The 24,275-nt window shown below is 47.2% G+C and overlaps 1 protein-coding gene across 1 annotated transcript in view; it reads left to right on the forward strand.

Moving 5' to 3' along the window:
• The first annotated feature begins 395 nt into the window (after positions 1-395).
• LOC129865499 (ELKS/Rab6-interacting/CAST family member 1-like) overlaps positions 396-24,275 on the forward strand; it is a 48,702-nt gene continuing 24,822 nt past the window's right edge. Inside the window, exon 1 of the mRNA XM_055938346.1 lies at positions 396-601. The gene's annotated coding sequence lies outside the window, so the exon portion shown is untranslated. The remainder of the gene's footprint in view (positions 602-24,275) is intronic.

A 24,275-nucleotide genomic window follows, 5' to 3' on the forward strand; every position in this document is an offset into this window, starting at 1 on the left:
ATACATAATACTGTGTATAGCTCTCAAAGTACATGAGACACAATGTCATGGGCACACTACACACAGCTAGCCTTACAATAACACACTTGTTGTAGTTTCCAAACAGTGTCGGAGCTTCAGAGGCTTTGACAACGCACTGTTATCAGGATCTGTGATTAGGTTAGGAAGTGTTTACCAAAGTGCGCCCTCTCCTGTTTGAAATACCTGGCAACGAATCAAAGAGCTGCATGAGTAAGGTTCTAGAATAGAGTGTGTTCTGTTGTGAAAGTCTCTCTGCTACAGAGGAAAGCCCGTTCATTTCTTTAGTGACCTCAAGCATAGCGCTCTCCCGCCTGTGCGTGATGTTGAAAGACTCGTGCACGTACGGCGGTGGAGTGGAGGGAGGCCATTCTCGTGAACGCGCACCCCGAGCCTTACGTCACTGAAGCGCCCTGGCTCGGGGATCTACTGGTAGTGCTGGCAATAGAGGAGAAAAAAATCAACTGCTCCGAAAAGAGGCATTTTCTATCGGTTGTAACGGTTCCTCAACGGATAACGGTTATATCTGACGCCGGATACGGATAATTGACATAACTGGACTAACCGGATTTATGAGAAGAAGGTAGGTGACATTTTAAAAGTGAATTTCTAGATTGAAGCCCACTTCTGACTGGGCTGAGAAGTGGACAGTCTAATTGCCGTGAGTGTGTGTCTCTCAGGAAAGAGAAGCCATGTACATGTGTTGAGTGTGAGTGGTGTTATATGGTAGTTTTGACAGCATGTCTGTTGTAATTAACTATAATTATACGCAGCTTTACTTAGTTGTCGTCTCGAGTTGTTGGGCTCTTCTGTAGCGCGAGATAGAAGGAGGGAAAATATATTTAGCGGTTGAGGAAAAGAGGTGTCTCGTTTCACTGGGGTTTTACACAATGTAGGTATGCAATGTATTCTACCATTCAATGTATTCCTGTGTTCCCTCAGAGGAATAGGCAGTCTTATAGCCGACTAAAGCGGTTATGAATCAATGCATTGCGTTTTCGGCGGTGTAGTGAGAGGGTTCTTCTAGACTGCCGTTGAGGGTTCATTTGACTGTCTTGCTCTAAAGGTTTAAGTCTTTGACTTGTCAGTCTTACGAAAGAGCTGTCAACTGGCAGCGTGGCCAACACAGTAAGTCGACACACAGCAAGTCGACACCCGCTCTACAGAGTAGCCAACAACCTATTCCAGCAAGTTGCAAATTGTTACATTGTTGCTACGCTGTGTGGATAAAACATTTATCGCCAGGCCTATTCGGCAACATTGTAGCCAGACGTTATTGTTGTAAACACAAAAGCTATAGAAAGATTTACGACAGCTCCGATTAGATAGACTCATTATTTTATCTACGACACGTTTTCCTACGGGAATGACTTCTTTATAGGGAATTACCTCCAAAGTGTAATGTTGCCGCCCGTTGAAATGGCATTTCCCCAACTCCTCCCATGAACACTGGAGTCGAACAACCCTGGCGCGGTTCACTTCCAGAATACCCAATCTGGACTAAACACGAGACCTTCTGAAGTGTTTGTAAACGCCCTGTGTAATAGACTGTAGCCTATTCCAAAGCACCCGTGGTTGACTTGGACGTACATGTGAGAGGAGGCGATACGGATTGAGGCGGTATTTGTAGGCTATTCCCGGTATCCACTAGGCTACTCGTATCCTCCAGACAGAGCGGGCAACAGGTTGCTTCATGGCTGGGGCTAACGTTGTCATCGACCCCTTGTTATTCATGCGTCACTGCACTTAACCTAGGTTTACCTCAAATAGCCTAATAACTACTCAGTAATAATGCGGCTCCCTAAGTAGATTAGTTTGACAGAATAATAACATTGTATTTTTTATCAGTTACTATTCTTTGAACGGTAGTATTTTTCATCAGGCTACAGTGGGCCTAGTTTGTAACGACAGTAGGCACCGTCTGTATTTTTCATGATGTCGCTAATTACCGGAGAAGTTACCTTAAGTTCATACACCTTATTTTTTTTTGTTGTTTAGTTTAGTTTATTAGCTCGTGCTGCAGCTCCTCTTCCGGAGGTCTGTTTAATGTTGTACATGTCATACATTACACAATGCTGTGTGTCCTGGCCTTTTGACTCATAATTGATTAGTCAGTTGACTGAGTCTGCCTGTCAGTCTGCCTGTGTGTATGAGAGATAATTAAGGAGTGAGTGAATGAATGTTATGTTGTTCAGTACTACCTCCACTGTGAGGGGGCCAACAGTCTGTCTCAGTGTCAGAGCCCACCTGCTATAGAGACAAGACCCTAATAACATGTCACCCTACCCCAGTCCATATTCAAGGCCTTATGTCAGGCTGCTCCACTGTAAGGCCTTATGTCATTCTGCTCCACTGTAAGGCCTTATGTCAGGCTGCTCCACTGTAAGGCCTTATGCCAGGCTGCTCCACTGTAAGGCCTTATGCCAGGCTGCTCCACTGTAAGGCCCTTATGCCAGGCTGCTCCACTGTAAGGCCCTTATGCCAGGCTGCTCCACTGTAAGGCCTTATGCCAGGCTGCTCCACTGTAAGGCCTTATGCCAGGCTGCTCCACTGTAAGACTTTATGCCAGGCTGCTCCACTGTAAGGCCTTATGCCAGGCTGCTCCACTGTAAGGCCTTATGCCAGGCTGCTCCACTGTAAGGCCTTATGCCAGGCTGCTCCACTGTAAGGCCTTATGCCAGGCTGCTCCACTGTAAGGCATTATGTCAGGATGCTCCACTGTAAGGCCTTATGTCAGGCTGCTCCACTGTAAGGCATTATGTCAGGCTGCTCCACTGTAAGGCATTATGTCAGGCTGCTCCACTGTAAGGCCTTATGTCAGGATGCTCCACTGTAAGGCCTTATGTCAGGATGCTCCACTGTAAGGCCTTATGTCAGGCTGCTCCACTGTAAGGCCTTATGCCAGGCTGCTCCACTGTAAGGCCTTATGCCAGGCTGCTCCACTGTAAGGCCCTTATGTCAGTCTGCTCCACTGTAAGGCCTTATGCCAGGCTGCTCCACTGCAAGACCTTATGCCAGGCTGCTCCACTGTAAGGCCTTATGCCAGGCTGCTCCACTGTAAGGCCTTATGTCAGGCTGCTCCACTGTAAGGCCTTATGTCAGCGTTGTCCAGGTTTGGCCGGGGTAGGCCATCATTGTAACTTAACTGACTTGCCTAGTTAAATAAAGGTTAAATAAAATGATTTGAATGGTGTAGAATGAAAGAGGATGACATTGGCATACTATTGACATACTATAGATAACATACTGTAATTTTTTTGTTTAATGGAAATTTAGTGAACTAGTCACGACAACCCCCTCTAGCTGTTGATTAATAGTTTTCACCTCCCCTCTGGCCCCTATCCCAGTACCTGGTGGACACCTGGTTTCACCTCCCCCCTGACCCCTATCCCAGTACCTGGTGGACACCTGGTTTCACCTCCCCTCTGACCCCTATCCCAGTACCTGGTTTCACCTCCCCTCTGACCCCTATCCCAGTACCTCGTGGACACCTGGTTTCACCTCCCCTCTGGCCCCTATCCCAGTACCTGGTGGACACCTGGTTTCACCTCCCCTCTGATCCCTATCCCAGTACCTGGTGGACACCTGGTTTCACCTCCCCTCTGACCCCTATCCCAGTACCTGGTGGACACCTGGTTTCACCTCCCCTCTGACCCCTATCCCAGTACCTGGTGGACACCTGGTTTCACCTCCCCTCTGACCCCTATCCCAGTACCTGGTGGACACCTGGTTTCACCTCCCCTCTGACCCCTATCCCAGTACCTGGTTTCACCTCCCCTCTGACCCCTATCCCAGTACCTGGTGGACACCTGGTTTCACCTCCCCTCTGATCCCTATCCCAGTACCTGGTTTCACCTCCCCTCTGACCCCTATCCCAGTACCTGGTGGACACCTGGTTTCACCTCCCCTCTGATCCCTATCCCAGTACCTGGTGGACACCTGGTTTCACCTGGTTTCACCTCCCCTCTGATCCCTATCCCAGTACCTGGTGGCCACCTGGTTTCACCTCCCCTCTGACCCCTATCCCAGTACCTGGTGGCCACCTGGTTTCACCTCCCCTCTGGCCCCTATCCCAGTACCTGGTGGACACCTGGTTTCACCTCCCCTCTGATCCCTATCCCAGTACCTGGTGGACACCTGGTTTCACCTCCCCTCTGACCCCTATCCCAGTACCTGGTTTCACCTCCCCTCTGACCCCTATCCCAGTACCTGGTGGACACCTGGTTTCACCTCCCCTCTGACCCCTATCCCAGTACCTGGTGGACACCTGGTTTCACCTCCCCTCTGGCCCCTATCCCAGTACCTGGTGGACACCTGGTTTCACCTCCCCTCTGACCCCTATCCCAGTACCTGGTGGACACCTGGTTTCACCTCCCCTCTGATCCCTATCCCAGTACCTGGTGGACACCTGGTTTCACCTCCCCTCTGACCCCTATCCCAGTACCTGGTGGAGACCTGGTTTCACCTCCCCTCTGACCCCTATCCCAGTACCTGGTTTCACCTCCCCTCTGACCCCTATCCCAGTACCTGGTGGACACCTGGTTTCACCTCCCCTCTGACCCCTATCCCAGTACCTGGTTTCACCTCCCCTCTGACCCCTATCCCAGTACCTGGTGGACACCTGGTTTCACCTCCCCTCTGACCCCTATCCCAGTACCTGGTGGCCACCTGGTTTCACCTCCCCTCTGACCCCTATCCCAGTACCTGGTGGCCACCTGGTTTCACCTCCCCTCTGGCCCCTATCCCAGTACCTGGTGGACACCTGGTTTCACCTCCCCTCTGACCCCTATCCCAGTACCTGGTTTCACCTCCCCTCTGACCCCTATCCCAGTACCTGGTGGACACCTGGTTTCACCTCCCCTCTGACCCCTATCCCAGTACCTGGTGGACACCTGGTTGGAGCCTGACTTTATAACTACATCACGTAGAAGATCAAAGCCTGTCTAACTCCCTCTCTTTAACCCAGGAGGAGAGTAAAAGTGACAGAGAGAGAGAGGCCCCATGTACAAATTACTGCCTGAGTTGTTTGTTGAGTCCAATATGTGCAAGTCAAGACCTGTCATCTCTCACTTCTGTAACTTCAAGTTTACTCAAAATAAGCGCTTGTGGTGTGTGTGTGTGTGTGTGTGTGTGTGTGTGTGTGTGTGTGTGTGTGTGTGTGTGTGTGTGTGTGTGTGTGTGTGTGTGTGTGTGTGTGTGTGTGTGTGTGTGTGTGTGTGTGTGTGTGTGTGTGTGTGTGTTATCATGTATCAACTTGCTAGTGGCTTTCTGAGATAAAGAGTCTAATGGATAAGGATAATGCTGAATGAGAGTGAGATAAATTATATTCATGTTTGTATAGGAAGGATAATGCTGTACTGCATACGAAGGACAATGCTGCATTGTAGAGGAATGATAATGCTGTACTGTACAAGAAGGATAATGCTGTATTGTACAAGAAGGATAATGCTGTATTGTACAAGAAGGATAATGCTGTATTGTAGCAGAATGGTAATGTTGTACCGTAGATGAATGATAATGATGTATTGTAGAGGAATGATAATGTTGTATTGTAGCAGAATGGTAATGCTGTATTGTAGAGGAAGGATAATGCTGTATTGTAGAGGAATGATAATGTTGTATTGTAGCAGAATGGTAATGCTGTATTGTAGAGGAAGGATAATGCTGTATTGTAGCAGAATGCTAATGCTTTACCGTAGAGGAAGGATAATGCTGTATTGTAGAGGAATGATAATGTTGTATTGTAGCAGAATGGTAATGCTGTATTGTAGAGGAAGGATAATGCTGTATTGTAGCAGAATGCTAATGCTTTACCGTAGAGGAAGGATAATGCTGTATTGCAGAGGAATGGTAATGCTGTATTGTAGAGGAAGGATAATGCTGTATTGTAGGCCTTGTACACAGTAATAACACTATGTTTCCCCTAGAATCCAAAAAGTTGGGGTTAGCACTTCAGAACGTATTTCATTTAACACAAATTGAGATTGTTTAATTTTTGTGGAGTTAGCTCAATCTGGGCAAAGGTATTAGAGTCCTGCTGGGCTGAAGAAAGCCAAGCTCTTACTTTCATTTCTTTCCCAACCAATATTAATTTCTTCTCTTTTGCAACAATGAGTTTGGTAAGTTTACTTATGTGTTGGATGGCTGCTGTTGTAGTGAAAATGTAGGTTTATACCAGGTGTGTACAGGCCCACACATGTGCAAATTATACCCACGTGTGAGTTGGAGAGTTTTTTGTTTTGCATTTCCCAGCTACCCCTGAGAGTGGGGTTACAGCCGTTATCAATGGCTTCCCTGGAGCAACTAGTGTTAAGTGCCTTGCTCAAGGACACGTCAACATATTCTTCACCTCGTCTGCGCAGGGATTCGAACTAGCGACCTTTCGGTTACTGGCGCAGCACTCTAACCACTAGGCTACCTGCCACTGGCATATATTTTGCTGATTGTGCTATTACACATTGATGTCAGGGTTATGCCAGTTATGACAGAATAAACTATCCCTTTCACACTGTCAAGTTGTCTAGGTGTTATAATTATTTTCAGCTCTGCCCAAACTTGAAAACGGCTTGCTCAACCCGTGAAGGATGCAAAGGGACAACTCAATTCCTTTCCAGTGTTTTATTATGGTTTTGATGCCATTTGTTGAATATGTTGAAATAGTTGATTTGTTGAATAGAGTAGTTGAATCACAGAGGAATAGGGAATAGGAATAGCAATAGCAATAGGAATAGCACTAGCACTAGGAATAGCACTAGGAATAGGTTGATAACCTTAAACAAACAGAGAATAAACATGCATTATTTTACACTAAACAATGCATGACACAGCAACAAAGCATGGCTTTGAATAAAGTAAACGTTTAAACAATTTAATCTAGCACTTCTAGCAATTACTTCTGAGGTCAGAAAATATCCACAACAAAAGTCAAAATTCCTACCAGAGTTAAACATGTAAATTGCTAAGCACTGGATGCAACATAATAAATAATTCCAAACATTACATACCAGTTGCGTCTTTAGGGTTGAACAATGAGCTGTGTGTATGTTGAGGACCAAACATTTTATACCCATGCTTATCTGACAGGTGCGCATGTAAAAGTAGTCCCTCCAGAAATCCTGGCTCAATTTTTTAGTTCCACCTGTGTTTTTTGGGTTATCTGCCCTCTTGAGGCCTGGAGGTCTTTAAAGGAAGAGCTGCCATTGTGCTCATGTTTTGAGTGTTCTGTTTTGAGTGTTCTGTTTTGACGCAACACCTCCCACTTGACCTCCTGGTTCTTGAACCGAAGGAGGTCACACGAACCTCTGTGTTGGGCATGTTCGATTTCAGCTATCAGGCTCTTCCTTCTTCAACAGGAAGTATAACAATGATGCGTCTGACATCCCTATGAAGAACTGTAGCAGGTATTTTAGTTGAGAGTGTCTTTGACTTCTCTTGAGCAGGCTTCACAGTTGAGACTGGGTAGCTGGGAAAAGTTCTGACATGCACATCTCTGACGATGCCCTTCTTGTCAATGTTGACACTGATGACTCTGGCTAGTTTGTAGTGACCCCTCCAGGCATTTTGGTCAGCCAGCCAGACAACATCTCCAACAGCCACATTCCTATGTGTTGTGTGCCATTTACTCCTCACGAATAGATTGGGCCCAGCTAACTGACTCCACTTCCTCCAGAACCGGTCAACTTCTGTTTGGATAGCTCTCAATCTTTTGTATGGGTAGCTTTCAAAATCAAAGCATCCAAGATCTCCTCTGGGTCCAATCCGTCCAAGCAGAAGGGAATTTGGGCTGATGTATTCTATGCAGTCCTCCCGGCTTTGAGTTCTTGCATCTATGGGCCTTTCATTGGCAAGGTTAGCAGCCGTGTAGAGAAATGTTTGAAACTCACTCCATGTGAAGAGTCCTTCTCCTCCCAGGTTGTGCAAAGCCCGCTTCACAGTACGAACAGCTGCTTCTGCAGCTCCATTCCTGTGAGGGGAGTCTGCTGGGTGGATTTTCCAGCTCCATTCTGTCCCATGCTTGGAAGCTTCATTTTCAAGCTCAGATTTACCTAGTTGATCCAAGAAGATGTAGAGTTCTTTGAGGGCAGGTCTGGCACCCACAAAGTTCTTTCCAGGATCTGACCACAATTTCTTTGGGTGCCCTCTCAGTGCCGTGAATCTTTGGTAAGCCAGTAGGAAGCCTTCCGTCGACTGGTCACTGACAACATCTGTGTGTATAGCTCTGGATACCATGCAACAGAAGACAATACCCCACACCTTGAGCTTGGTTTTCTTTTTCACCTCGTCCTTGACTTCATACGGTCCAAATAAGTCCACTGTTGTGTACTCAAATGGTCTGGCTGGTGTTATCCGCTCGGATGGAAGGTCACTCATGATCTGTTGGCACTTTCTGGCCCTGGCCTTTCTGCACACCACACAATTGTCAACTCTCTTTTTAGCCAGCTTCCGGCCTTTTATCACCCAGGCTTTCTTCCTCATCCGGAGGAGTGTGCCTGCTATTTCTTCATGATTTGCACCATGGGCCTCTTGAGCTAGGAGAGTGGATATCCATGCCTCATATGGTAGAATTGGTACGGCAGTTTCGTCCTCATCAAAGATCTGGAACCTTCCTCCACAAACTAAGAGCCCAGTCTCTTTATCTCTGTAAACAGCGAGTCTGTTGAGAGTGGCATCTTGAAAGGTTATACCTTCTTGAGCTGCAAGGAACAAGTCTCTTAGTGCATCCTCACACTCCCCGACAGTGAGTACAGCTTGTTTGGCTCTGTACCTCCAGTTTGTTGAAAGAGCGTCCTCCCACTTTGGTTTATCTGAGGCTGAATTCTTGGTCAATATTTCTTTCCATCTCGTTGCGGCTCTCCAAACCCAGGCAATGACTCGGATCAGCCTGGTCAGATTGCTGAATTTCCTGATGTCAATCAGTTTTGTTACCGCAGAGCCGGCTGGTGATCTTCGGATCCGAGTCTTAGGTTCATCTGATTTATTTTGCTGTGTATCACTCTGGTTTCTCTTGACCTGCGCTCTGGTCAGTGCTGCTGAGAAAGCTTTCCTTCGAAGTTTGTTTATACCTTCCTTGCCATACGCAGCGATTTCTTTGGCTGACTTATGTGGCCACTCTTTCACAGGTTTCCTCAGGAATGCTGGTCCATCCTGCCACATGGAATCTTCCTGGAGGTCTTCTGGGGCTGCCCCTCTTGTTATGATGTCAGCACTGTTCAGGCTTCCTGGGATCCACCACCAGTCTTCTATGGATGTGGATTTCTGGATCTCTCCAACTCTATTTGCAAAGAAAGTTTGATATCCATAGCTGTCTCTCTGGATTGCTCCCAACACAGTTTGACTGTCCAGTAGATGGAGCCATCGTTCAATTTCTATTCGACTATGCTTTTCAACGTACTTTCGAAGTCGTGCTGCATAGACAGCACCGCAGATTTCAGCTTTTACTGGTTCTCCCTTTTGGTCCAATGGTGTGAGCTTTGCTTTGGATTCAACCAGTCTGACTTTGATGCCTTGCTGGGTCTCCCATCTTAAGTACACTACGGCTCCATAGCTCTTGTCACTTCCATCAGAGAATGTTATTCCCCATGGTTTTCCAATCCAGTTGGCTGGTGTGAGGCTTCTGTGAAAGGTGATTTGGCCAAGACGTGTGTATTCCTCAAAGAATTGGATGGCTTCTTCCCTCAAATTTTCAGACAAAGGTTTTTCCCAAGTGTCTCGGGTCAGAGTTTTGCCTCCAGCTTCCTGAAACGCCTTTCTGACAAGAATGGCGCCCTTTTGTTTGGCAGCTGTGACGAGGCCTATTGGGTCATACAGGCTAGCTACCTGGCTCAGCAGTTCTCTTCTCGTCAGTGGGTTTGGAGTTTTCCCTCTCACCTCTTCATCAAGGAGATTTTGGCCGACTTTCATTTTCCCTTTCCTCTTTGAGAAATTGATTGAAGTCATGAGGTCCAGTCTATCCTCCTCAACAAGGTATCCGACTCCAAGGGCTTTATTGTATCCTTCCCTCATTTGGTTTGGGAGAATGAGTGCTGTGCTTGACTGCGCTCCTTGTTCTCCTGGTACGATCTCCTGCCTCCCACTTTGATCTGACCGGACCCAGGGCTTGAGGACGAAGCCGCCTGCCTTCAGGATCTCTTCAACACTTTTGGTGTTCTGGTCCAGCTTTTGCAAGTCATTATGGGAAGTCAGTATGTCATCGACATAGGTATCCTCTTCAAGGATCCTACGTTCCTCCTCCAGGTGAGCAAACATGGGCAGTTTGCTTGTCTCTCTCATAGCCAATTGCGCAATGCACCCTGCTGGTCGATCGCCAATGTTGACTCTGGTGATCGCATACTCTTCAATCTCTTCCTCCTCAGTGTCTCTCCAGAGAAATCTGTGGAGGTGCATCTCCAGGTCTTCCAACCACACAGAATTGTACATTTTCTTAATGTCGCCGAGGGCAGCATTGACGCCTCTCCTGAACCTGAGTAGTACTGCTCGGATGGGATTGAGGACATCAGGCCCTTTCAGCAGAAGGTCATTCATGCTGACCCCTCTAAACTTCTGGCTGCTGTTCCATACCAGTCTCACAGGTGTTGTGAGAGAGTGCGGGTTTGCTGCCACCAAGTGGCTGACATACCATACTGGCCCCTTCCAGCTGGCAATGAGCTCTTTGGTGAGTTTCTTCGCTGCTCTTCTCTCGACCATTTCATGGACTTGAGCTGTGTATGCTATTCTCCACTCTGGCTCTTTTTTGAGTTGCTTTTCTGTTCTCAAGAAGGTGGCTTCCACCCCAATCCTGTTGTCAGGAAGGGAACTTGGATCTTGAATCCAGGGGTATTTTGTGTCCCAGTGGGGTTCATCACTGTGAGCATCTGCTTTGATGTAGGTGAGGCCTTTCCTTATGATCTCCAGCTCTCTTTCCTCACTCAGAGTCATTTCTTTGCCTCCTGGTTGACAGTTGCCGCACCGGCATCCTCCACACTTTGGGTCGCAAGCTGCTCCAATGCTGTCCCACTTCCACCAATCCAAGAACTCTCTGTGAGCAACTGTTCCTTTGGTTTCAGCTGTGAACAGCTTAGCTATCTCTTGATACTTGACAGCAGTTGCTTTCATGGATCGAGCAAAGTGTGTTTCAGACCTGTGTGCGGCTATATCCACTTCTTCAAACAGATCTGGATGTGCTCCACCAACAGTCTTTCCTAGCGGACCTTCCCACAAGACAAGGTCTCCAATCACCTTCACTCTTTGCGGAGCAAGTCTTCCTTCGCGGTGGCTTATCAGTAGCTCAATACTCTCCGGTCTACTCAGATCTCCTAGATTGACTTCTGGGAAGAACTTCTTGAGTTGCTCAGGTTTGATGACTCTGTGGACGTTGGCAATTTCATTCAAACCATAGCAGATAAGCTCATGAGCTCTTTCCGTGCCTATGGGCGTTTTGACCCTCACTCTGAGGAGATATCTTCTGGTTCTAACCTTCATGGCCATTCCTCCGACTCCATGAACGACTAAAGTGATGTTTTCACTTCGAAGATTTAATCTTCTGGCAGCTCTGTGAGTGATGTAGTTTGTGTCCGATGCCAAGTCGATCAGGGTTCCAATTCTTTGTCCTGCATTGGCAGTTACCTTGAGCAGCATTAGAATAACTGGCAATTCTTCTACTGCACTTGACTCAGTCACTCCCAGCTGATTATTTTTGACACAGTTTGTTTTCGCAGTGGCGTTGGTGAATGCTTTCTTGAATTTCTCTGCCATCTCTGGGGAGAGCTTAGACACCAATTCCTCCTGCTCCTCTGTAAGCGTATACCTTCTCACATTGGATTGTCTTCTGTCTGAGTCACTTCTCTTGAAATCTCCCTTCAGACAAAGAAAGAAATGATGGTCTTTCTTACAGTCTCTTTTCCTGCACAGGTAAGTGTCTTTGCATTCATCATCTTCTCCATGACAGACCAAGCACCTCTTGCAGGCCCCCAGCTTTTCTACAGCATCCAACTTTTCCACCGGCTTCAGTTCTTTGAAACGCTTGCAAAAGAAGATCTTTTCTCTATGCTTTTCATCTCCACAGACAACACAGCCGCCTTTCCTTGTGGAACGTGTGGACGCATATCTTCTCTCCACACAAGCATATTTATTTTCTGGCTTTTCACTCACTCCCAGCTGCTCTAATTTTTCAAGAATTTCCTCCTGTGTTTTCAGGAATTTAAGAAGGTTTTCAAAGTGATTGTCCGGCGTGACATTATTCCTCGGGTTAACCATGAAGACAAGCCAATCCCGCTTGATGTTGTCAGGTAACTTGCTTTCTATGGATCTAATCACTAGAGGGTTGTTGATGGCTCCTGTGCCTCCAAGCTCTGTGAGATCATCCAGTGCCTTCTCTATAGTTTGGATCATGTCGATAACTTTCCTTGGCTGATTTGCTCTTAAAGCAGGAATTTTCTCCAGATCCTCAATTATCTCCAAGGCAATTGTAGACTTGTTTCCATACCTGTTCTCAAGCACCCTGAACATGTCCTCAGCAGTATTGTAAGTAGACAAATGGAGGTCTCTGCACATTCTCTCATCTACACTGTCAATGAGTTGGATTTTCTTTACTTCGACTGAGCCTGTTGGTTCCCCCTGCTTCTGTAGACTCTCCCAGTCTCTCCTCCATCGATGGAAATTCCTTTTATACCCACTGAACTTGGGTAAACAGGTTGGTTTTATTCTCAGTGTCGGCTGTGGAGCTGGCATGGGCATCTGCAGCACTCTCCCTCTGTCTTTATCCTCTTCCGCAATTCTTTGCGCTGTGAGAAATCCTGCCCTCCTTGCTTCAAGGTTGTTTCTGAATGCTTTCAGATCCTTTACTCTGGCTTCCAGCCGTTCTTTTTCTGCTACTGGAATCCACATCTCCCACTCTGCTAGGCTTGTGATTGCATCTTGGACTTGTGCCTTCGCACCATCCCACCGTAGCTCGAAGCCATCTCTATTTACAGCCATAACAGGTATTTGAGCAACTCCATCACAGGCGGTCTCAGCTTCTTTGATTGCAGACTTCACCTCGTCCTCCCCGTATCTAGGCCATAGGTTGGACTGGATCATCCCCCTGACCTCATCCAATCGTACTTCGCATTCTTGGAATGTCTTCTCAAGTTCAGTCTGCTGCTGCTTGCTCAGGTCAGCTTCTTCACCCTCATCGGTTTCAGCTTCAATGTCTGCCAGAAGTCCAGCCCTGTATTCATCATTTGTCTCACTGACCTTCCTTGCCTCCGACGTGAGCTTCTTGAACTCCTCTCGCAGTTCGCTCTTAGTCATGTGTTTTGCACCTCTGCTAAGGAAGTTTGCTTGCTTGGTAAAAGCACTCTTAGCCAAAGTTCTTTCTTGCTTCAGCTCCTTCACGGTTTTCCCAAGAGTCTCCGCCGCCATTTTGAGATGTAAGCCAATACTCCTCTCTGCGACGACAGCTTTCCTGACTTCAGGCCGTTAATCCTTTCGTCTTCACTGCCACGCGTGGTTATCAACTGTCAAGTTGTCTAGGTGTTATAATTATTTTCAGCTCTGCCCAAACTTGAAAACGGCTTGCTCAACCCGTGAAGGATGCAAAGGGACAACTCAATTCCTTTCCAGTGTTTTATTATGGTTTTGATGCCATTTGTTGAATATGTTGAAATAGTTGATTTGTTGAATAGAGTAGTTGAATCACAGAGGAATAGGGAATAGGAATAGCAATAGCAATAGGAATAGCACTAGCACTAGGAATAGCACTAGGAATAGGTTGATAACCTTAAACAAACAGAGAATAAACATGCATTATTTTACACTAAACAATGCATGACACAGCAACAAAGCATGGCTTTGAATAAAGTAAACGTTTAAACAATTTAATCTAGCACTTCTAGCAATTACTTCTGAGGTCAGAAAATATCCACAACAAAAGTCAAAATTCCTACCAGAGTTAAACATGTAAATTGCTAAGCACTGGATGCAACATAATAAATAATTCCAAACATTACATACCAGTTGCGTCTTTAGGGTTGAACAATGAGCTGTGTGTATGTTGAGGACCAAACATTTTATACCCATGCTTATCTGACAGGTGCGCATGTAAAAGTAGTCCCTCCAGAAATCCTGGCTCAATTTTTTAGTTCCACCTGTGTTTTTTGGGTTATCTGCCCTCTTGAGGCCTGGAGGTCTTTAAAGGAAGAGCTGCCATTGTGCTCATGTTTTGAGTGTTCTGTTTTGAGTGTTCTGTTTTGACGCAACACACACCCCTTTCTCACACCTAACAAAGGGATATTACCCGGGCTATTATATGATGCTACGGATAGCATGTACCTGTTATGATGCTAAGGATAGCATGTACAGTACTATAGCTGTTCCTGTTATGATGCTAAGGATAGCATGTACACTACTATAGCTGTTCCTGTTATGATGCTAAGGATAGCATGTACAGTACTATAGCTGTTCCTGTTATGATGCTAAGGATAGCATGTACTGTAGCTCCTCCTCTTATGATGCTACGGATAGCATGTACAGTACTATAGCATGTCAGCACTGCACAACCCCCCCCCCCCCACCCCTCTCTATCTCTATGTAGGAGGGAAAGAGGAGACCCCCCCTCTCTCTATCTCTATGTAGGAGGGAAAGAGGAGACCCCCCCCTCTCTCTATCTCTATGTAGGAGGGAAAGAGGAGACCCCCCCCTCTCTATCTCTATGTAGGAGGGAAAGAGGAGACCCCCCCCCTCTCTATCTCTATGTAGGAGGGAAAGAGGAGACCCCCCCCCTCTCTATCTCTATGTAGGAGGGAAAGAGGAGACCCCCCCCTCTCTATCTCTATGTAGGAGGGAAAGAGGAGAACCCCCCCCCCCCCCTCTCTCTATCTCTATGTAGGAGGGAAAGAGGAGAACCCCCCTCCTCCCTCTCTATCTCTATGTAGGAGGGAAAGAGGAGAACCCCCCCCCCTCTCTATCTCTATGTAGGAGGGAAAGAGGAGACCCCCCCCCCTCTCTATCTCTATGTAGGAGGGAAAGAGGAGACCCCCCCTCTCTATCTCTATGTAGGAGAGAAAGAGGAGAACCCCCCCTCTCTCTATCTCTATGTAGGAGAGAAAGAGGAGAACCCCCCCCCTCTCTATCTCTATGTAGGAGGGAAAGAGGAGACCCCCCCTCTCTATCTCTATGTAGGAGAGAAAGAGGAGAACCCCCCCTCTCTCTATCTCTATGTAGCAGGGAAAGAGGAGACCCCCCCCTCTCTATCTCTATGTAGGAGAGAAAGAGGAGAACCCCCCCTCTCTCTATCTCTATGTAGGAGGGAAAGAGGAGAATCCCCCCTCTCTCTATCTCTATGTAGGAGGGAAAGAGGAGACCCCCCCCTCTCTATCTCTATGTAGGAGGGAATGAGGAGAACCCCCCCTCTCTATCTCTATGTAGGAGGGAAAGAGGAGACCCCCCCCCCCCCTCTCTATCTCTATGTAGGAGGGAAAGAGGAGAAAGAAACACAAAGTAGGGGTGCAGATGGACAAATGGAGCAGGTGAAGAGAGAAACAGAGAGTGAACATCTGTCCCTATCTGCTAGGTAGGCTCTGTGGTTGTCGAGGCGACAGGGAATGATATACACCTGTCCTGCACCAGGAGCTTCATCAACACATGACTTCCTGCCTCTTCATTGTCTCTCTCTTTCAATTCAAATGGCTTTATCAGCATGGGAAACGAATGCATGCCAAAGCAAATGAAATAGACAAGAAACCAAAACTCTCCCTTTCTCTCCCTTCCCCTCTCCCTCTCCCTTTCCCTTCCCCTTTCCCTTGCCCTCTCTCTCCCTTTCCCTTGCCCTCTCTCTCCCTTTCCCTTCCCCTCTCCCTTCCCCTCTCCCTTTCTCTCCCTTCCCCTCTCCCTCCCCCTCTCCCTTCCCCTATCTCTCCCTTTCTCTCCCTTCCCCTCTCCCTCTCCCTTTCTCTCCCTTCCCCTCTCCCTCTCCCTTCCTCTCTCTCTCCCTTCCCTTCTCTCTCCCTAGAGACTTTAACATTTCACTTTATTTATGTGTGGAACAAATTGTGTTGACTTACACATGACATATCTGTAGTTAGTGTGTAATGTTGTTGCTTTGAATATGTCCTCTCAGTCAGTCACTAGGTCAGGTCTGTCTTACACAATTAAAGGATATTTCCCTCTGCAGCTAATGGAGGAATTAAAGTGAGCTGGTCTCAGTGACTGGTCTGAGATCAGTGGTGGCAGGTAGAGGATCTCAAGATCTGAGAGAGAGAGAGAGAGGAAAGAGAGAGACAGAAAGAGAGAGAGATAGGGGGACAGAGAGAGAGGGGGGACAGAGAGAGAGGGGGGACAGAGAGAGAGGGGGGACAGAGAGAGAGGGGGGGCAGAGAGAGAGGGGGGACAGACAGAGAGGGGGGACAGACAGAGAGGGGGGACAGAGAGAGAGGGGGGACAGACAGAGAGGGGGGACAGATAGAGGGGGGGGGGGGCAGCGAGAGAGAGGGGGGGACAGAGAGAGAGGGGGGACAGAGAGAGAGAGGGGGACAGACAGAGAGGGGGGGACAGAGAGAGAGGGGGTGACAGAGAGAGAGGGGGTGACAGCGAGAGAGGGGGTGACAGCGAGAGAGGGGGGGACAGCGAGAGGGGGGGGGACAGAGAGGGGGGAACAGCGAGAGAGAGGGGGGACAGAGAAAGAGGGGGGGGAGACAGAGAGGGGCGGACAGCGAGAGATAGGGGGGATAGAGAGAGGGGGGGACAGCGAGAGATAGGGGGGAGACAGAGAGGGGGGGACAGCGAGAGAGAGGGGGGAGACAGAGAGGGGGGGACAGAGAGAGAGAGGGGGGGACAGAGAGAGAGAGGGGGGAGACAGAGAGAGAGAGGGGGGAGACAGAGAGGGGGGGACAGCGAGAGATAGGGGGGGACAGCGAGAGAGAGGGGGGAGACAGAGAGGGGGGGACAGAGAGAGAGAGGGGGGAGACAGTGAGGGGTGGACAGAGAGAGAGGGGGGAGAGAGAGAGGGGGGGACAGAGAGAGAGAGGGGGGAGACAGAGAGGGGAGGACAGAGAGAGAGAGGGGGGAGACAGAGAGGGGGGGACAGAGAGAGAGAGGGGGGAGACAGAGAGAGAGAGGGGGGAGACAGAAAGAGAGAGCTGGATAGTTCTGAGATCAGAGCTAACAGGTAGCTAGAGGTGGATTTGAAGGCGTGAGTTGATTTCTATAAATACACTGACCGACCAGGAGGAGTATTGATTTTTTCCACAGTTTGTTGTATTACAACCTGAGTTTAAAATGTATTATTTGTTATTTGTCACTGACCACCATGTCAAAGTGGAATTGTGTTTTTAGAAATGTGCAAAAATGAATTACAAATAAAAAGCTGAAATGTCTTGAGTCAATAAGTATTCAAGACAGCCATTTTCAAGTCTTGCCATAGATTTCCAAGCCGATTGAACTTGAATCTGCAGTGGGCTAAATCAGGGTCACACAGAGGGATTCTTGGTCGTCTTAGACAAATCTACTTTGAAACAAAAATGTACACCTCACACACATGGTTATGGGTTTAACAAAAAGAAGACACCTGTACCATGTCAGATATACTGTTGAAATGTATTACATTTTGAGTTTGCTTCCCAATATTACACTTTATATACATCACAGAAGACTGAAATACAGCAGAACCGTTTGACATAGAAACACCAGATTTTCATTGTATAAAAACAACATCTTTATTAATGATGAAACATATTAATAACATTCCACCCATGAGACCAAAGAGGATGCTGTTGGTCATTGACTGCAGGAAAGGGCGAAGTCAAAACTTTAACTAGGCCACTCAGGAACATTCAATGTCGTCTTGGTAAGCAGTGTGTTTTAGGTTGGTGTCCTGCTGAAAGGTGACTTTGTCTCCCAGTGTCTGGTGGAAAGCAGACTGAACCAGTTTTTCCTCTAAGATTTTTCTTCTGCTTAGCTCTATTCCATTTATTTTTTATCCTGAAAAACTCCCCAACCTTTAATGATGAGAAGCATACTCATAACATGATGCTGCCACCACCATGCTTGAAAATATGAAGTGTGGTACTCAGTGATGTGTTGTACTTCATTTGCCCCAAACGTAACACTTCGTAATCAGGACAAAAATTAAATGTCTTTGCCAAATTTCCCTTCTTTACACTCTGTCATTTATGTTAGTATCGTGGAGTAACTACAATGTTGTTGATCCATGCCCAGTTATCTCCTATCATAGCCATTAAACTGTAACTGTTTTAAAATCACCATTAGCCTCATAATAAAATCCCTGCGTGTTTTCCTTCCTCTCCACCAACAGAGTTAGGAAGGACACCTGTATCTTTGTATTGACTGGGTGTATTGATGCACCATCCAAAGTGTAACTGTCAAGTCTGCCCCCCCCGGCACTTGAGGGCGCCAGGCTGCCCTGCATCACGCACTCCTGCCATTTATTATGCACACCTGCCTTCCCTCGTCACGCGCATCAGCGATATTAGACTCACCTGGACTCACTCATCACCTGTTTATTACCTCCTCTATATTTGTCAGTTCCCCAGCTCTGTTCCCCGCTGCTGCCTCCACAATCACCCAACCTCAACCTAATGGAGATTGTTTGGGATGAGTTGGACTGCAGAGTGAAGGAAAAGCAGCCAACAAGTGCTCAGCATATGTGGGAATTCCTTCAAGACTGTTGGAAAAGTATTCCAGGTGAAGCTGGTTGAGAGAATGCCAAGAATGTGCAACGCTGTCATCAAGGCAAAGGGTGGCTATTTTGCTGAATCTAAAATCTAAAATATATTTTTATTTGTTTAACACTTTTTTGTTAATACATGATTCCATATGTGTTATTTTATAGTTTTGATGTCTTCACTATTATTCTACAATGTAGAAAATAGTAAAAAAATAAAGAAAAACCCTTGAATGAGTAGGTGTGTCCAAACTTTTGACTGGTACTGTATATCCTGATGCCTAGTCAATTTACCCCTATACATATCTACCTCCATCACTCCAGTATCCCTGTCACCTTACCCCTATACATATCTACCTCCATCACTCCAGTATCCCTGTCACCTTACCCCTATACATATCTACCTCCATCACTCCAGTATATAGTCACCTTACCCCTATACATATCTACCTCCATCACTCCAGTATCCCTGTCTCCTTACCTCTATACATATCTACCTCCATCACTCCAGTATCCCTGTCTCCTTACCCCTATACATATCTACCTCCATCACTCCAGTATCCCTGTCCCCTTACCCCTATACATATCTACCTCCATCACTCCAGTATATAGTCACCTTACCCCTATACATATCTACCTCCATCACTCCAGTATCCCTGTCACCTTACCCCTATACATATCTACCTCCATCACTCCAGTATCCCTGTCACCTTACCCCTATACATATCTACCTCCATCACTCCAGTATCCCTGTCTCCTTACCTCTATACATATCTACCTCCATCACTCCAGTATCCCTGTCCCCTTACCCCTATACATATCTACCTCCATCACTCCAGTATCCCTGTCTCCTTACCCCTATACATATCTACCTCCATCACTCCAGTATATAGTCACCTTACCCCTATACATATCTACCTCCATCACTCCAGTATCCCTGTCACCTTACCCCTATACATATCTACCTCCATCACTCCAGTATCCCTGTCACCTTACCCCTATACATATCTACCTCCATCACTCCAGTATCCCTGTCACCTTACCCCTATACATATCTACCTCCATCACTCCAGTATCCCTGTCACCTTACCCCTATACATATCTACCTCCATTACTCCAGTATCCCTGTCACCTTACCCCTATACATATCTACCTCCATCACTCCAGTATCCCTGTCTCCTTACCCCTATACATATCTACCTCCATCACTCCAGTATATAGTCACCTTACCCCTATACATATCTACCTCCATCACTCCAGTATCCCTGTCACCTTACCCCTATACATATCTACCTCCATCACTCCAGTATCCCTGTCACCTTACCCCTATACATATCTACCTCCATCACTCCAGTATCCCTGTCACCTTACCCCTATACATATCTACCTCCATCACTCCAGTATCCCTGTCACCTTACCCCTATACATATCTACCTCCATCACTCCAGTATCCCTGTCATCTTACCCCTATACATATCTACCTCCATCACTCCAGTATCCCTGTCACCTTACCCCTATACATATCTACCTCCATCACTCCAGTATCCCTGTCACCTTACCCCTATACATATCTACCTCCATCACTCCAGTATCCCTGTCACCTTACCCCTATACATATCTACCTCCATCACTCCAGTATCCCTGTCACCTTACCCCTATACATATCTACCTCCATCACTCCAGTATCCCTGTCACCTTACCCCTATACATATCTACCTCCATCATGTAAATACTGGAACTTGTGTGTTCCTGCTGTACGTCTTGTTATTTCTAGTAACACATTGTTATTGATGACTGCGTTGTTGGGTTTAGAGCTTCCTGTCAACAGGTGTATTAGAGGCGAAGTCAGGTGCAGGAGAGTAGAGTGATGTAAACAGGCGCACTTTATTTTAGTTCCAAAAACCTGAGCACTACATTAATAAAACGCGCTCAAAACACGGAACATCATAAAAGTAAAGTGCATAGTAAAACACCATAATAACAGGAAACAATTACACTCAAAACATGATGGGAACCAGAGGGTTAAATACAAGTAGATTGGGGAAATGAAAACCAGGTGTGTATGGAAACAAGACAAGACAAATGGATAAATGAAAAATGGAGCGGCGATGGCTAGAAAGCCGGTGACATCGATCGCCGAACGCCGCCCGAACAAGGAGAGGAGCCGACTTTGGTGGAAGTCGTGACACTTCCAAGAAAGGCTTTTCACTGGTGGATGTGATAATAAAACCGGAGACTAATAGACTCAAGACATTTCAGATTTTAAATGTTTATTCATTTGTAATAAATCAATAAATCATCCACTTTGACATGATGGGGTATTGTGTGTAGATCTGTGGCACAACATGTCAAGTCAAGGGGTTTGAATGCTTTCTGAAGGCGCTGTATTAAATCAGAAACGACTGAATATCAGAGTTATTTGTAACTGCTTGGAGAGGAAGCAAATGTTCATGTTGAAATTCATGCTTTGAAATACACAAGCCTTCTTTGTTGTTTTTGAACATTATTAACAAAGATCTATGATCTCTTTAAACTGTTCATATCTCATGAGTTGACTAGAACCCACGTGAACGTTTAATTCAGTTTAATTCTAGCCCTGAGCTTTATCTAGAGCCGACATCACCCTGACATTTTGTATGTGGTTTGCCCTGGTTACATCTTACTTTGGTGTCCCCGGTTTTCCTCCAACTTGCTTTATAATCGGTTTCTGTTCTTTGGAGATCCACTGATTGTAATCTTAAAGTTGTGTCCCAAATGGCACCCTATTCCATATTTAGTGCACTACTTTTGACCTGGGAAGTAGTGCCATTTGGGCCACTCAATATTTAGTGCACTACTTTTGACCTGGGAAGTAGTGCCATTTGGGCCACTCAATATTTAGTGCACTACTTTTGACCTGGGAAGTAGTGCCATTTGGGCCACGGTCTTAGTCATATGCTGAGGCCTGTTGCACACGTCGCCATGGGAACAGTGACACATGTACATGACAGTAAACACCACCTGGATTAGGAGACGTTTGGTTGGTCTCTTTGTTGCAGCTCAAGAGTCAGCCTAGAAGGACACTTTAGGAAAACACTTGGATCTTTCTTGCTTCAGTGGTTCTGTTCAATTTGCCTTACAAGAAAAGCTTCTCTCTCTCCTGTCTGTCTGTCTGTCTCTCTCTCTCTCTCTTCTGTCTGTCTCTCTCTCTCTCTTCTGTCTGTCTCTCTCTCTCTCTCTCTTCTATCTGTCTCTCTCTCTCTCTCGTCTGTCTGTCTGTCTGTCTGTCTGTCTGTCTGTCTGTCTGTCTGTCTGTGTCTGTATGTCTCTCCTCTCTCCTCTCTCTCTCCTCTCTTCTCTCTTCTCTCTTCTCTCTTCTCTTCTCTTCTCTCTTCTCTTCTCTCTTCTCTCTTCTCTCTTCTCTCTTCTCTCTTCTCTCTTCTCTCTTCTCTTCTCTTCTCTCTTCTCTTCTCTCTTCTCTCTTCTCTCTTCTCTCTTCTCTTCTCTTCTCTCTTCTCTTCTCTCTTCTCTCTTCTCTCTTCTCTCTTCTCTTCTCCTCTCTCTCTCCTCTCTCTCTCCTCTCTTCTTTCTTCTCTTCTCTCTCTCCTCTTTCTCTCAGTTCTGACTGAGTCTAACAGAGTGTGAACATGTTGTAGGAGAGAGGCTCAGTAGGTTCAATGGTCAGGACTATAACGACCACTGAGCCTCTACACCTGCATTGCTGCTGTTTGGGGTTTCAGGCTGGGTTTCTGTATAAGCACTTAGTGACATCTGCTGATGTAGAAAAGGGCTTTATAAATACATTTGGTTTGATTTTGATTTGATTTTGATTCCATTGGATTTTATCTGTGTGTGTGTGTGTGTGTGTGTGTGTGTGTGTGTGTGTGTGTGTGTGTGTGTGTGTGTGTGTGTGTGTGTGTGTGTGTGTGTGTGTGTGTGTGTGTGTGTGTAATGGCTGCCTGGAGGCAGGGTCCTGGCCTGCTGTGTCCAGGTGTGTGTTTGGTGGCCTGTGGGGGGAGAGAACAGATGGTCAGTTAAGTGTTTGTGTGTTTGCACGTGTGTTTATGTGGCCGTGCGTGTGTGTTTATGTGGCCGTGCGTGTGTGTGTGCATGGCCGTGCGTGTGTGTGTGCATGGCCGTGCGTGTGGCTGACTGGTTGTGACATCAGCAGAGGTGGCCAGAGCACTCCAGCCTTCAGTTCTGATGCTCAGCCATTCAGTCCCATTCAAATTCAAATAGTTCCGGCTTCATGCGCCATCTGGAGATTTCCATAGGAACACGTGGATGACGTCAGCGCTGTCACTATCTACTGGTTTTAATGTCCATGCAAGGATCAGGGAAGGTTAAAGCGTATCCTAGATGTGTACCTAGGGGTGTCTTCCACCAGACTGCTGGTCTGTGGGACTGCTCTGGTTCAGTTCCACCCCAGTCATAGTGACAGGCCAGCTTGTGTTTCCCTGTAGCTGGGTCTGGTGTTACTGGGCCTGGGTAGAGGTGCAGGATAGGATTGTAGCTGGGTCTGGTGTTACTGGGCCTGGGTAGAGGTGGAGGATAGGATTGTAGCTGGTTCTGGTGTTACTGGGCCTGGGTAGAGGTGGAGGAGAGGATTGTAGTTGGGTTTGGTGTTACTGGGCCTGGGTTGAGGTGGAGGAGAGGATTGTAGCTGGGTCTGGTGTTACTGGGCCTGGGTGGAGGTGGAGGATAGGATTGTAGTTGGGTCTGGTGTTACTGGACCTGGGTAGAGGTGGAGGATAGGATTGTAGCTGGGTCTGGTGTGACTGGGCCTGGGTAGAGGTGGATGATAGGATTGTAGCTGGGTCTGGTGTTACTGGGCCTGGGTGGAGGTGGAGGATAGGATTGTAGCTGGGTCTGGTGTTACTGGGCCTGGTTAGAGGTGGAGGATAGGATTGTAGCTGGGTCTGGTGTTACTGGGCCTGGGTAGAGGTGGAGGATAGGATTGTAGTTGGGTCTGGTGTTACTAGGCCTGGGTAGAGGTGGATAGGATTGTAGCTGGGTCTGGTGTTACTGGACCTGGGTAGAGGTGGAGGATAGGATTGTAGTTGGGTCTGGTGTTACTGGGCCTGGGTAGAGGTGGAGGATAGGACTGTAGCTGGGTCTGGTGTTACTGGGCCTGGGTTGAGGTGGAGGATAGGATTGTAGCTGGGTCTGGTGTTACTGGGCCTGGGTAGAGGTGCAGGATAGGATTGTAGCTGGGTCTGGTGTTACTGGGCCTGGGTTGATGTGGAGGATAGGACTGTAGCTGGGTCTGGTGTTACTGGGCCTGGGTAGAGGTGGATAGGATTGTAGCTGGGTCTGGTGTTACTGGGCCTGGGTAGAGGTGGAGGATAGGACTGTAGCTGGGTCTGGTGTTACTGGGCCTGGGTTGAGGTGCAGGAGAGGATTGTAGTTGGGTCTGGTGTTACTGGGCCTGGGTAGAGGTGGAGAGGATTGTAGCTGGGTCTGGTGTTACTGGGCCTGGGTAGAGGTGGAGAGGATTGTAGCTGGGTCTGGTGTTACTGGGCCTGGGTAGAGGTAGAGGTGGAGGATAGGATAGGATGGTAAACAGAGGCCTGACTTGGCAGACATGTTTATGTCTGTGTTGCCATCTGTGTGTTGTGTGTGTGTGTGTGTTCTGTGTGTGTGT

Source organism: Salvelinus fontinalis, chromosome 11, assembly GCF_029448725.1.
Source record: "Salvelinus fontinalis isolate EN_2023a chromosome 11, ASM2944872v1, whole genome shotgun sequence".
NCBI classification, from domain to species: Eukaryota; Metazoa; Chordata; class Actinopteri; order Salmoniformes; family Salmonidae; genus Salvelinus; species Salvelinus fontinalis.